The sequence below is a fragment of the Lathyrus oleraceus genome, chromosome 6 (genome assembly GCF_024323335.1).
Source record: "Lathyrus oleraceus cultivar Zhongwan6 chromosome 6, CAAS_Psat_ZW6_1.0, whole genome shotgun sequence".
In the NCBI taxonomy this organism is placed as follows: domain Eukaryota; kingdom Viridiplantae; phylum Streptophyta; class Magnoliopsida; order Fabales; family Fabaceae; genus Lathyrus; species Lathyrus oleraceus.
Genome location: NC_066584.1, coordinates 323,805,696 through 323,821,105, shown reverse-complemented (window position 1 = coordinate 323,821,105; position 15,410 = coordinate 323,805,696). Strand labels below are relative to the sequence as shown.

Below are 15,410 nucleotides of genomic sequence, written 5' to 3'. Positions count from 1 at the left end.
CCAAGTACCTCTAGGAGCACTTGCCGACGGCACGAAGCTTTTAGGCCTTGTTAGGTTATTTCCCACAACCCTTTTTGAGCCTCTTTCATTCTGGTAACCCCTTGTCGGCACATTCCTTTTGCTCTTACCCAGTTGTAGCTTCTGGAAATTCTCTGCTGCTATTTTTTCGGTGACGGCACCACACCTTGGGCACAGGCACACCTGTGAACCCTTGTTCTTGCAGCGATACAGAAAATCCACCAAGTCTTCATCAGCCCTTGGGTAAACTTCAGCTATATCGACATCTGGGCTTTCCCCAGTTTGCTCCAGCATGTTGGCCTCATCATATTCGCTGATCTCGACCATGTTGATCTCGACTGGCTCTACGAACAGGGCTTCCTCCTAGTGAAGAGGATCCGCGTCGACCTTCATTCTGCGGCCAACAAATTTCAGCCTGCCTTCTTGAATCGCTTTCTGAACCAAATCCCTGAAAAGGTAACAATTAGAGGTGTTATGTTATGATATTTACAAAACCCTCTTTTCTGTCTTTGTTCCAACGGTGGTATTTTAGTACCAGGAGGTACCACCATCTGCCCATCTTTGACCAATAAGTCAAAATTTTCCTCACACTTCGACACGTCGAAAGTATAAGTTTTCAAAGGGAATTTTGGGTTGTTTTCGACAGGATTCTTTCCTTGCGCAAGAAGCAATGAGCGACACTCATAGGCGGACCCTGGCTTTAGTTCAACCACGTCGATTTCTAATTCGGTCGATAAAGCATAATCGGCCTCGCGTATTGGGTCTATCGCGTCGTATTCGACAAACGCTACCTTTTGTTTCTTAGACTTATTGTGCCTAACTTTTTCTAGCCTTAATCGTTCTAGATGTCGGACTCTGTCAGCCAGTTGTGACATACTTTTCAAAAAGTTGGATCTATCTTCTTCCTAATGGAATAATCTAAACCCCCTGCAGCCATTTGAACTAGATCATGTTCTGGAACTTGCGTAAAACACCTAGCTTTTAAGGACCTAAAACGATTCAGATAATCATCTATACTTTCAGCAAACCTTATCTTAATACTAGACAATTCTGCCAAACTAATTTTGGAGTGTCCTTCGTAAAACTGTTCATGGAACTTCTTTTCTAATTTGGCCCATGAGTCGATTGAACCTGGGGCGAACGAAGTAAACCATGTGAAGGCAGCCTTGGTCAGAGAGGAGGGGAAGTTTTTTACTCTTAAACATTCATTATGAGCTAGATCCCCTGACTCTGTTAAGTATCTGGCGACGTGCTCTATTGACGATTCACCAGACTCTCCCCCAAATTTAGTGTACTTAGGCACTTTCATCCCCCTAGGCGCCTCGGCTTGGAGAATAAATTCAGCTAACGGGGAAGCGTATAATGGCCTTTGTAATGTAGCACCCATGACATTTCTAGCCATAATCCTTTTGACAATAGTTGTCAAATTATTTTCCACCGCCAAGTCTTCTTGTCGATGTTGGTCGACGATTTGATCAGCATCCTGGTGTTGGTTAACCATTACCATCTGGTTATGTCCTGCAACTCCTGATTCGACGACTTGATGTTGAAGGGGTCTAATGATTTTTCCTTCGTGGACTGTCTCCTCCTCCATTGCCCCTATCTCTATCTGCACAGGAACAGTCGGTCTAATCATTGGCGTCATCTGTCGGGCCGGTGCCCCCAGAAAATTGCATAAGCGTGTCAATTGGTTCGCCACCTGTCTATTTGTTTCAGCAGATTCTTGTATTAGTGGATTGAAGACTGTCCCCATCTGGTTGGTCAACATGTTAACCAATTCATGGTTACTATCGTCCATTTGCTGTCTCAACACTGCTACTGAAGTGTTCGACAGCGGCATGGTTCTGTTCTGAGTAGTGTTCCTTATGTTGCCCCCTTGTGCTGATCCTTGCAAGGGAGGATTTGCATCTGAAAACAGTGTTGCACTGGATATCGACTGGTATCTTGGCATTAAGGAATACGACATTCCATAAAGTTGATCTGTGGTGCCAAAGTGAGGCACATAAGGTCTGAATGTCGTTATCGTTGATCCTGAACCCCCCAGTGGAGGCTGAGGAATTGATGTTCCAACCGCACCCGTAGTCGACATGGTTATGGCTGCACTTGTCATTGGTGGCAAAGTGGTAACCTGTGAGACTACTGTTTCCGTATTGGATAAAGTTCCTCATGGAACCTCATCAGTGTTAGTTTCTGACATTTTCACACTACTTCATGGCTTACTATATAGCTTGCCACTTCTAAGTTTCATGCAATTTCGCAACTGCTCTAGCACCGTCCCACTGGGCGTGCCATTTTTTTTACTGCGGAAATTGGTAAACAACCGCTGGTCCTCCCTAGGCTTTAAATCGAAGGGTTACTTGCAGGATCGACCAACTGATCCTAGGACATGTGCTAGTGCAGGTGAGGCTTGTCCAAACTTCGACAGAATGACTTTGTGAGGAACGACTCCTAGCAAAGTGTCGAACAAGCGTAGGGTTTTTTCCACACGAACGATTTTAGACAATGTTATCGCCCATAGGTGACCCGTGACCGACAACGCTATAACATTCAAAAAAGGTATACGACGAACACGCTTTTGGTGAACTCTATTATCGTAATAGACTCAGTGTCGACAGCATAAACGACAACGTAAAATGATAACTCAAAAGTAAAAGAAATTAAGATAAAATGTTCAACGGGAACAATTGAAACATAGGGAAGTTGCATTGAAATAAATGTGGTGATTCACGTACATAGCACTCTCAGAGAAACTCTTGCTTCCTCGCGTTGGGAATGGGAAGTTTTCTTACAAGTGATTTCGTAGTACAAAGTGAACACCTGAGCCCTTTGTGGGATACTTCTATTTATACTAAACTAGGGGAAACTACTCATAAGCTAAACTTCTAGAAACTAGCAGATGTTATGTCACACGATCTACATAATCGCCACACCCATGTCTTGCTAACTGCTCCACATTATGGCGCTCTTATTCCTTTTGGAACTGCTATTTATTTTGAATTTCAAATTTCTCCCGCCCAGACGTTAGGGCGAAGCTGTCTTCTGTAGATTTGACTATAATTCTTTAAGTTCAAAACCTTGTGTCGGTCGACAGAATGGCCTGTCGACGAGGCCAACTTTCCCCGTCGGCTTCGTCCTTTGGTTTGTTTTTCCTACTTGCTCGCTTCCAACATCTCTTTATCTTCTGGTAGGGTATGACCCCCACATTCACAAGATTCTTTCATTAATTGTGCTCTCAGCCTGCCTTAGAAATATTTCGTGGTAACAGTAAGTGGTTTCTTGCATCTCCATCTCTCTCACGCACTCGTCTATGACATCGAGTAGATAACAAGTGTCGTCTATAGTTGGCGCTTGTAAGAATTGAGTCAAGATGAATTCAACCTTTTCCTCTCCAACTTCGAATGTCAGCTTACCTCTCTTTACGTCTATTATGGCTCTGGCGGTAGCCAAGAATGGCCTTCCTAATATGATAGGTGTACTGGCATCTTGTTTGATGTCCATGATTATAAAGTCTGTAGGAATGTAAAATTCTGCTATACGTACTGGGACATTCTCTAGTATACCGACAGGATATTTGATTGAGCGGTCATCTAATTGAACATATATCTTGGTCGGTCTTAATTCTCCCATACTGAGCCTTTTACAGATGGTTAAGGGCATTACACTAATGCTGGCTCCTAGATCGCATAGAGCATTGTCTATGACGAATTTTCCAATGACGCAGGGTATGGAAAAACTACCTGGGTCTTTTAGTTTGGGAGGCATGTTATTTTGGATTATGGCGCTACACTCGGCAGTAAGTGTAACTATTTCGTCATCCTCAATCTTTTTCTTATTGGATAGGATCTCCTTAAGAAATTTGGCATAGGAGGGCATTTGTGTGATGGCTTCTGTAAAGGGTATCGTAATGTTTAGTTGCTTCAGAAGTTCAACAAATTTCCTAAATTGACTTGCAGTTTTAGAACTTTTGAGTCTTTGAGGATACGGAATGGGTGGTTTATAAGGAGGTGGAGGCACATAAGGTATTTCTTTCTCTTCGGCCTCTTGGGTATTATCTTTTGTTTCCTTTGGTTCATTCACCTGCTCGGTTATGGTTTTATCTGGTTTTTGGTACATGGCAAGGTTTTGGAGTCTTGGATCTACGGGTCCGTCTATTTCTTTTCCTCTCCTCAGTATAACGGCTTTTGCATGTCCTTTTGGATTAGGTTGTGACTGTCCAGGAAATGTTCCAGCTGGAGTGGTTGTAGATGCTTGATGTTGAGCCACTTGCGAAATCTGTGTTTCAAGCATTTTATTGTGGGTGGCTAAGGCGTCTACTTTGTTCGCTAGTTGTTTAAGTTGCTCGCTAGTATGTATGTTTTGGTTCAAGAAGTCTTTGTTTGTCTGAGCTTGGGTAGCTATCAAGCTTTCCATCATTAATTCGAGATTTGACTTCCTAGGCATGTTAGGAGCATTATTAGCTGACTTTTGATATCCGGGCGGAACAGCTGATGCTTGGCCAGGTGCATACAGGGCATTGTTATTCTTATACGAGAAATTAGGATGGTTTTTCCAACCTGGGTTGTAGGTATTGGAATAGGGATTTCCTTGTGTGTAATTCACTTGATCATGCTATCTCATCATATGCATTGGCTTTGGGATCACACCTTGGCATCCTCCTTAACCCTCATTCATTGGGTTTGCATTGGGAGAGATTGATGCTTGTCGTGACTATATATAAAATATAGTTTATCGGGTACTTGACTGCAAGTGCACAGTCCAGTCGCTTTAGTTTTAAAATATATCGATCCCACAGGGACCTATGGTCAAACTAGTGTTACTAACGTCACTATGTTTAGCTAAGGGAATGATTAGTAGAAGTTCGGGGGAAAAATAGTAAATCTAAGGGAAATTTAGTTTTAAGAAATAATTGATGGAAGGAATCAGTATGCAACGTATTAATTGTCAGGGATTCGATAAGTCACTAGTGAATAATTTAAATGCCAAATATCTCTCAGTAGAAAATATTTATTTAAAAAGCTTTATCTCACACTCTCGTGATTGTTGATTCGGCCTATAGCTTTAAGTCAGAATGTACGCTCTCGCTGTCCCATTTGAAGTTAAAATTACTTTTTGAAAACAAATAAGTTCTAATTGCTTTTAAAGTGATCTCGCTGTTTTTAAACTCAATGCCTAATTTTTACTATCCAGCTCGAGCCTCACGCTCTCGCGATTGTTGGTTCTCACCTTAGTTAATTTCCCACTCTCGTGGCAAAGTCGTATTAAATAGCTTTTCGCGCTTTTGTGATAAAGTTAATTAAATTTAAATTGAAAACTTTAGCCTAAAAGATTGTTTGAGAAAAAGAGTTTTCACCGATTATTATTAAATCCCATCTAATTAAATTGCTACATACCGATACCAGTAATTTAGCTGGACATGTTAAATAAGGCAAACACAGAGCATAAACAGATCAACATTGCGGCAAACATAATTATAGTAATAACTGGGCAATAATAATAATAATTCAATAAAAACCTGGCAATCGAAGTAACAGAGTATAGCGAATCTCGGAGTACTTGAGCAGTCCTCCACAAGTCGGTAGGCTTTTGCTTCTTCAATACAAATTTCTTACTAAAATTAAATAAAGTGTAGTAGTTCCCCAGTGTAGGAAACTACTACTATGGCAAACTGGAAAACGGAAAGGAAAAGGGAAAAGGGAAATTCTAAAAAGAATGGCAAATGAACTAAGGCAACGGAAACAAAGTTGCTGAAAAGAAAATAACTAAAAAACTAGAAAGTTGTAAATATTAATTGCAGAACGTAAGTGTAAATGTAGGCCTTCCAAAATTTTCCCACTTTGGTCCTTTATATAGTGCTCCTTTAAGTCTTGGCGGTTGAGAAATTCAAGGAGGACTTGGTTTGAATGAGGAATCCGGGGGAGTCAAGTTGTTAGAGGGAACTTAGGCACGTTTGGGTGCCTGTGATTGACTGTTTCAAAGCGCAAATTCTGGTCGCGTGACGCTCGCCATGGGCCTGTGACAGCCGTCACAGGCTAGGTCGTGACAGTCATCATGAATCTGTGACGGTCGTCACATCAACAAATTCTGCATTCTGGTTTTTCTGCTTTTTTCCTGTGCTTTCTCATCTGTTTCTTCTTCTTTTTCTTCCTTTTCTTCATTTTGCTCATTAATGCTTGGAGATTTAAATACCTGCAAAAACAACTTGAATACTTGCGGAATAATCGGGATATTAATTAAAATGATATGATCTTTGAGTGTAAATCAAGGCAAATATCTGATGTGTTTTCACGTTATCAGAGATCACCAAACACATTTGATTGTATCATACTTTATTATTTACTAACCAAAATACAAAAATATGTCTATGTATAACTTTGTTTCTTTTGTAGGTAGTGTGCGCATCCATCAATTCCTTGTCTAGCTCACAACTAGGGTTTAAAACCCTTAATACAAGGAGATCAATCAAGAGATGGTTCACATTGGTTCTAGACATCATATATGGGTCCCCATGTGTCACACCCTAATTTTGTCCGGGTGGTTTTAAAAAGAAAACTTGCATTAACGCTCACAACCAGAGGTTATGATGCGTAAATTCCCGTAAGGAGATCCCTGCTCGATCAAATTATCCATAAATCCTAATCATGTTCCACCCCGTCACAAAGGCTCATAAACCTAAATTCCATCATTCACGACATTGTGACCTAGTGTTATAACCAGGTGAGATTTCCCCCGACCTCTTGGGCATAGTCCATGTTTGTGGCCCCCATTGTTGTTTTCAGAGGGCTTCGTGCTCCCACATGTGTATCCCATGATTGTGTCCCTTGGTTTGGGCCTAAGTACATGTTGAGTTATTTCATTTGGTTTCTTCAAAATACATGGTCCATGCTCTGCCTAGTTTCATTTGGTCAAGGTTATTCAAAACCAATTCCATGTCATTGTCATTACCATTGGCTCTTGACCTATAAATGTCCAATAAGGTCCTAGTTCGTTTGCCACTTGGTCCTCACCAAGATCTTGGCTTCGAGATTATTCAATTTATCGTTGCATCCTTCGAATCACGCTAATAATTCACCCAAACTTCAAGTCTTAATGTGGCCCACGTTAAAAGATATATTCATTCACCAAGTTCACCAATACATTCATTCATCACTTATTTCATGCCATTTTAAATGTCAAATTCACAAAAGGCCAAATTCACCGATACCAAAGCCATTCATTCGTAGAATATGCCATGCGTAGCTCATTTCATTCAAGATACCAATGCCATTTATTTGCAAGGGTCCGTGTATGCGAAAGGCACCAAAAATTGAGTTTAGACCGAAGGTTGACTTTGGTCAAAGATTGACTTTTGGGTCAACTCTGACCAAAGTCAACTTAATCATGATACATTAGCTAGTACCCTCATTCCTCTTGTTATTCCTCCACAATCCACCCTTTGCCCTTCGGGATTCATGATTGAAACCATAAGTACAAGTCATGTTCAAAACATGTTCACATGCCAAATTGCATTTTCATTTATGAATTAACTAGTTTCATGTACAAAACCATTTGCTTCACTTGCCATCAGCCTATTTCAAACGCGAGACAATGATGTGGGGTTGACACATGCCAATGGACAAATGCTCTCGGCGGAATGACGGATTTTACATCACGGGATTAGCAAGGATAGTATTACTTATCACAAAACCGGGAGCCTACCACTTGAGGCCTGCAGCATACAAAAGGCATTAATGAAAATCCCACCCGTCGCGCATGACAAACTCACTGCAAAACCCAATCAGGAGCTCAGATTGCTGTGACAGCATGCAAAAGTTGGTTATGTCACCATGGTTTCTGAAGGTTTACCAAGAAAATCCCAACACAACAACATTGCTAAACAAGTGTGGTACGGTAACCAGGACCAGCTACAAACTATTATAAGGGAAGTGCATAATTGTTTCTAGCAGTACTCCATTAAAATAGGAATCAACTTGAATAATAATAAGATCAAAATGTGAATAATTTAAGCAGGTGTAAATATAAAGTTACATTGAAGTATTCAAGTCCTAATTCAGCTATAATGTTTTGAAAGCAAGTTCAAAAGAAATACAAAATTGGAGCTCAGACAAGTAAAAGCAAGTCGTGTTTGGTTGGGTACAAGCCCAACGTGTATTGAAGATGGTGTATCAGAGGAAACACAATATCCATAGACCGGACGCTTCAGTTCTTCCATTTCACCAAGAACTGAAAGATATTCGACAAAACTGCAAAATCTCCGGCTTTGCCAAGGATCCATTGACGAGAACAATGTAGCCAACTCTATCAAGATTAAACCCTGCATGTTTCGAACTTTGACACAACAACGCCGACATTGTCCACCTTTCCAACCGCAGTTAAGTATGGTATCAAATCATAGTAAACAGTTGCATCCGACATCAACACAATCTTTGCAGAACCCGTCAAGCGAGCAATATGGTGTAAACAACATGTGGCATTTTGCTCTTCTCAGTTTTCATTTCTTCCAACAAACTCAAACTGTTTTCTTCTTTCCCAACTCTTGCAAAACATTATGGAAAACCGCATCAGGTCAAAGCTTCAACCTATACCACAAACATGCCAAAGGGAAGCACAAGTCATAATTCATGGCATGATTAAAGAAGTGTCAGAAGTGAGCAAAGTTAATAACAACTAATGCACATGGCTCATCATGATGGAAATGACATAAGGCAATGCTATTGTAGGACCATACCACTACAGGTCTGCAACGGATAAATTACCATACACACATGCTTAAGCCAAAACCAAGAAAATATCATAAACCTAAAGTCCAAGCCATGACACAAAACAGCTCACAATTTCTCAGCACAAGACCTGCATCGGTGCACATCTACAACATGATTCACGAACATAAGACTCACATAATGCAGTCCATCGGATCCATGCTGCTGAAAGCAAATCAACCTGCACTTACAAGATTCATCACAAAATGGTCACGCATTTTTTTTGGGATCTTACCAACAAAACAAACTCGCCTTGCCATCTTCATTGTTTGGGGACCACACCAAAATCTAAAGGAGATTTTATTCTAACGGATTCTTTGGATCCTCCGCCAGCTCATAATCCGCACATGATTTGAGACCTTGGATTTCTTCTATAAAAAGTACCCTAATCATTGTAAACAGGGCGGATTCTAGAACCGTTACTCTGCGCAAAAAAAAATCAAGAGGATCGAAACGGCCACCAAGCACACCCCAATCGCAGCAAGAGGAAGGAAATACGGCGGTTACCCAGCGTGAACCTCCTCACAAGGGCGCATTAAAGCTGGAAAAGAAGGAAGAAGCTATGTTATTCTGAACAACCATACATACGAAAAAGGGAAGAAAAGTCAAGGACTCGAAGCAAAAGAATAAAAGCCATAATCATTTACCTGAGGTATTGTTCTTGATCGCCGGAATCCGGCCTGAGTTTTAACGCTCTGACAAAAAAAATTTGTTTACCTTCTGATTCAAACTTATGAACACAACGTAGCTGGGTTTATTTTCCGCTTACATTATTGTTGATTATGTTGGTGAGTGTTTCATCACTGATTTAAGGTGATTTCTTGAACTGAGAATCAATAGATACCGTAGATTTATAGCGTTTGTTTTGGTTTGTTCATGAACTGGATAATGACTTTCTTTTAGGATCGGTATGTATATCTAGGTATGCATGTTTTGGGTTCTGGTAATGGCCATGGTCGGACGAGATCGTGGTTTATTGTGTGTTTCACTTTTGAAAATGAAGAGAGATAGAGGAGAAGAGAGATCATTGGAAAGGAGTGAATATTAATAAGTGGCAGTGACACACTTGCTTTTAGTCTTTTCTTTCCATTTCAGCAACATTTCCCATAATTAAGGTTGTTTAATAGTAATAAAATGAATAATCCGCACATTAATTGAGACAGATGGGCGGTGGCCCTGTGGACTTCCCTAGTCTATCATTGATTAGGGCCACTTATTGTCACCTTCTTTTAAGATTCCCATGCATACAACATTCCCACGCGGCCTTAGTGAAATAAGGTAATTGTTCCTTTCACTTCTGTTTCCTTCTCGTTTATGTCGGATTCCACATTAGTGTTGGGCTTGGAGTGCGGGTTTGGATCATTCAGGGCCCAATTCACGGTGGACTCCTCGCTACAGGCATTGTTTGCTTGCAAATATATATTGATTTATTTGGATTTTATTTCTTGTTCATTGTTTCATATTTTAATATTCTATCTAGATGTTTGTAAGACCCTAATTTTGACCCTAAGATCCTTCATGGTATCATATCATTGCTCATTGCATTTGCCTCAAGGATCATAGCATCTTGGTTCCTTAACCCTAGGGTGGAACTTGTGTGAGTTGGTTTGAGACCACCAAGCATGCTTGAATTGTATATTATTGATTTTATTATCTTGTTTACTAACCAAAAGCACAAAAAATATGTCACTAACGTGTTTTGTTTTGAAGCTTAAGCAATCATGTGATCCAAGGCTCCTAGGAGGCTCATATGCTCAATGGAGTGACCAGATGAAGATGAAAACAAGCATGACAATGGTTACCAAAGCTATAAATCATCATATATGTCTCCCAAGTATCTCAATTTTCCAATTTTATCAAGATAAACCAAAGGGCTTGATGCTTGTTTCCCAAGGAAACCCTAATTCAACTATGCATTGATTGTGCCTTGCTCATGAAGCAACCTCAACCTATGATCAAATTCAATCAAGGGAAGTTCTTTCATTCATCATTTTATGCATATATGAGCCTATGTGAGTGTCCTCAATCATTCATTCATCAATATTTGAAGTTTGGACTTGAGAAGTTGACCAGTCAAGTCATCTGACTAAATTGAAATCCACTGAGACCTAACTTTTGATGTGTCTGCCAAATTAAGATGACCCCAAGAGAAACAATGTTCTTAAGAACCACATAAACAACTTTCATGTTCATCACAAATTCATTTGAAACTTACAAGGTCATCATTCATTTCAAAACATTATAGGTCATTTTGACTGAAACCCTAATTTTGGGTAAACTTCCCAAGGACCTAACTCCTTCATTTTTTATGATTTTGAGGTGATACCAATTGCATTGGAAATCTTAAGATGTCTAATTCAAATTTTATGTTAGATAAAATTTCATAATACTAAAAGAAGTACATGTGATAATACAAAACATTATAGGTCATTTTGGACCAAAGCCATTGAATCTTGAAAAAGTCCAACTTCAAGTGCCCATAACTTTCTCATAAAAAATCCAAATGATGCAAAGCTTAAGTCCAAATTGATCATCTTGAAAATATCTACAACTTTTATGTTAGAGGTTTTTCCATTTGAGGCTTGCATCATTGAAACAAAAGGGCTTGAAGTTGGTCACTTTTGACAAACTTTTCAAAGACGTGTTTTGTACATCAAACTTCATGACCAGTTTTCATAAATTTCCAAACTCCAAATGGATTTTTGTCCAACATATCTTTTGTTCCTTATGTAAAGAACTTTCCAACCATTACTCACATGCCTATGATTGGATTTTTTTATGTATGACTTTCGAAGAGGGGAACATTTAGGCCCAAATATGGAATTCACATGAAATCTTCATGCACAAGCAATTACAATGCAAACCACACGTCCAAATCAATTCATTATGCTATCATCTTGCAAAACCATCAACTTTTGGGCCTCACATGCCCCTGTACAGGCCCATGCATGGAGGATCCAAAGCTTCATGCACACGGATTCTTCACCTCTTGGCATCAGCTCCATCTATAAATAGCATGCTTGCTTCATTCATTTATCATTCTTGAATCAACCTGAAGCTCTGCAAAAATTGAATCCTAACCACACTAGAGGAATTTTGATTTTACTTTCTCAAATTCAAACTTGAATTTCAACTTCCCTGGTTGATCTTTAGTTTATAATTCATAAGCCTATCATTATCATCATCTCAAGATCAAGCTGCAAGCAAGAATTTGGTTGGATCGTGCTCATCAAAGTTGCACTTCAAAGGTTTACATCTCAACTGTTTTGATCCATATCTCATTGTATAATGTGATTTGCTTGTGTTTGTTTGGTTCTCTGAAGTCCTCGTGTGAGAGGCAAGCCAATGGTGGCTTTAATTTTATGAATTGATGCATTTCATATGGAACACCTAGATTTTCCATCTCAGATTTCTTCTTCCATAGGGATCTTGAGGATAATCCAAGGTTATAGGGGTGATATACATCACCCCAACTTTAATTTGGTATAAGGCACGTGTGATTTGGTTGAAGTTGCAAAACCTGCAACTGGTGGCCGGTTTTTGTTGGCTCACCGGGGAAGACAGTGGTTTCCACCACCGTCCCCACGTGGAACCACTCGGAGCCATTGGATGGTGATTAAGTGATCTAATCTTGGCATTTGCTTTACTTGACTTTTTTAAATCCAGCGTGTGTTGCACTTGACTTGTGTCCATGATGAGCGTGCGCCTCTGATCCCTTGGATTGTCCACGTCAATTAATGAAAGTGGATCCAAGCGTTGTGGATTTTTCATATTTTCTAATTTCTGTTTTATTTTTCTTTTATTCCATTTATTTTCAAAAATTCATAACTCTTTTATTTGGAATCACAAAAATATGAGACCAATTGCAAAAATTTTCTTTTAAAATCTAGTTTCATAATATGATTTTTAATCATTTTTGTGATTCCATTTAATATTTTTTGTGAATTATTTTGTTTTTAATAGTTTTTAAATTCATTTTAATTACTTTTTGATATTCAAAAATTCCAAAAATATTTTCTTAACACATTTGGATCATGATAAGTCTATGAAAATATTCTCATCAATTTCTTAATTGATTTGAGATTTTAATTCATTTGTGTTATATTTTAATGCTTTTATTTGATTTTAAAATAGTTTCTGTTTTCAAAAAATGTTGAGAAATTTTTGTCAAATCTTGTTTGACCATGTTAGACTTATGATGATTCAATTGGACTTATCCAAGTTGATTTGAATTGAATTTGAAGTTTGACCTTACTTTGTTCATTTTATTTTATGTATTATTTTAATTCCAAAAAATACCAAAAATATGTTTGACCTTTCTTGACTTCTAATCTTCATTTCACTTATGTTTACCATTGGTTGATGATGATTCCATTCACATTTGACCAATATGTTTTGATTATGTCATTTGAATTTCCATTTTGTACATTTCATCTTCATCTCCCTTCTTCTTATTATTATTTTGGCCAATGAGTTAATGATTTGAAATTAGACTTTACATATGAGAGGCTTAACCTTCTTTGATCCAAATCAAATTCAACTTGATCAAAGATCAAGTGAATTGCTTTGTGTCCAAGATAGGTTGCTTCTTGATCAAGCAAAAAACTTGAAATCCATACAAGGTCTTTCCTCTTTTTTTTTTTGGCATGGCAAGTTGTAGGAGCTTGGCTTACTAGTTATGATCTCTAACTTATGTTTATTTGCCTATAGTTTTATTGATCGGCCTTAGATATGTGTGACTACTACATTAGTCCACTTACGATTGCTTAACATAGCGCTAAAGTGCCTTATGGCACACTAACACTAATTACTAATTACTAACTTTTAATTCAAGCACTTAATTCTAGCAATTTACTTTAATGCAATTTAATTCCTTGCTCATTTATTCATATTGCCTTTTCCTTTTGCTCATTTGAGCTCATGTTTATGTTTATGCCATTTTTCTTTTGCTCATTTGAGCTTATTATTGTATATAAATATATTGTTGTTTTGTGCTTGTTTTGTGATTGTTTGTGTGAACCCAATGAAAAATGGAGAAAGGACTTAGAATTAGGACCTTACCTATGCTCAATGGAGTTCAAGAACAACTAGGCCTCATGCCTTTAGAATGCTAAACTTGTTGAAGATCAACTAGGTCTCATGCCTTTAGAATGCTAAATCTTGAAAGTTGACTTTAAAGGACCTCTAATCTAAACTCATTCTTTGTCCATTCCTCTTATTGCATTGTGAACTTTTTGATTGTTTGTTCCTGTGTGATAGGGATTCCAAACTTGAGATAGTAAGAAAGACCATTGTCATGAATAGCCAAGCTAAGAGAGACTAGGCAAATGGAGATTCTAGGAGCTTGAATGTTTAATTGTTTTGATTGCTTGTTGCTTGCTAAGTCCAAAGGAAAGGAGCATCTTGAATCATCTTTATGATCTCAAGAAAGGAACTCCAAGGGTTTTATCTCTTCTCTTATCTTTGCATGTTTAGGACTAGCCCTTCTCTTCTTCTCTCCACTCTAACCCAAGCCAAACTCATTTTGTGTAAACATTGACATTGTTTTCAAAACTAGAAACTTAGGCCATATGCCTTTGATTTTTCAAACTCTTTTCATTAATACTCATTGTAAATGAACCTTAATTCACACTTTGACCTCATTTTGTGAATACTTCTAAATTGTAAATACAACTCACTCAAGTTGCTTTTTTGTGGTTCCAATGGCCACCTTTGTTAAAAACTTTTTCATAAACATTAGCCATAGATTTGAGTTATCATAGTGGTTAATGTAAACCTCACCTCATCCTTAGTGATTGGACTATAAGTCTTCCATACTTATTATAAGGTGGATCCCTCACTAGTATGTTGAAACTCTCCTCACATGGTGGATTGTTGGTTTAGGTTGAGTTTTCTCCCTTTGATAACAAAAGACCTTAAGGCTTTGACAAATCAACTCACCCATATTTTGAGATTTTTACTCCGAACTACGAGGTTTTAATCCTACCCTTTGTGATGGTACGTAGGCAATGGGTTTATCCATTCAAACAACAAAATTCTAAATAATTTGTATATTCTTTTCTCATCTCCCCAATCTTGTTTGCACAAACATTTTTCACAAATACCAACCTACAATACACTTTGCAAAAAGGGCTCCCTTAGAGTACTAAGGATGTTTTGGGTGCTTAAAACCTTCCCATTGCATAACCAACCCCCTTACCCAGATCTCTGATATTTTTATTAGTTTTTGATTTGATAAAACTTCTTACTCGGTTTTTGTTCGCTTTCTAACCTTTCCTTTGGATAAATAGAAGTGTGGTGGCGACTCGAATTGTATGATTTACTTTTGATTTAGTCGATAAATCTAAAGGTAATGAATACCCCGCTACAATGTTTAAGCAATTATATGATAATGACATATTAAGACTCGTTTTCTCTTTTGACACAATTATGTTTTTATTACTTCATTTATTCCGTTTAATATTATTCATTTAAGTTGTGGTAAATAAATAAGTCGTTTTTTTAATGGCCCAACCCAAGTACCCGCTTAATTCTATAAAATTCGAATTCAAATCCTTTTTAAAAATCAATATAACTTTTAAAAGAACATTTTATAATTTAAACTTTGGGATTAAAAAGAGTATAGGAGGTGTTCAC

General features: G+C 38.2%; 1 long non-coding RNA gene across 1 annotated transcript; it reads right to left on the bottom strand.

The window, feature by feature from the left end:
- Positions 1-7,996: 7,996 nt before the first annotated feature.
- On the bottom strand, positions 7,997-10,111 carry LOC127093318 (uncharacterized). Its single transcript, XR_007792521.1, has 2 exons — positions 9,422-10,111; positions 7,997-9,315 (listed from the first exon to the last, which is right to left on the bottom strand). It is a non-coding gene; the product is annotated as an uncharacterized LOC127093318 (long non-coding RNA).
- Positions 10,112-15,410: the final 5,299 nt, after the last annotated feature.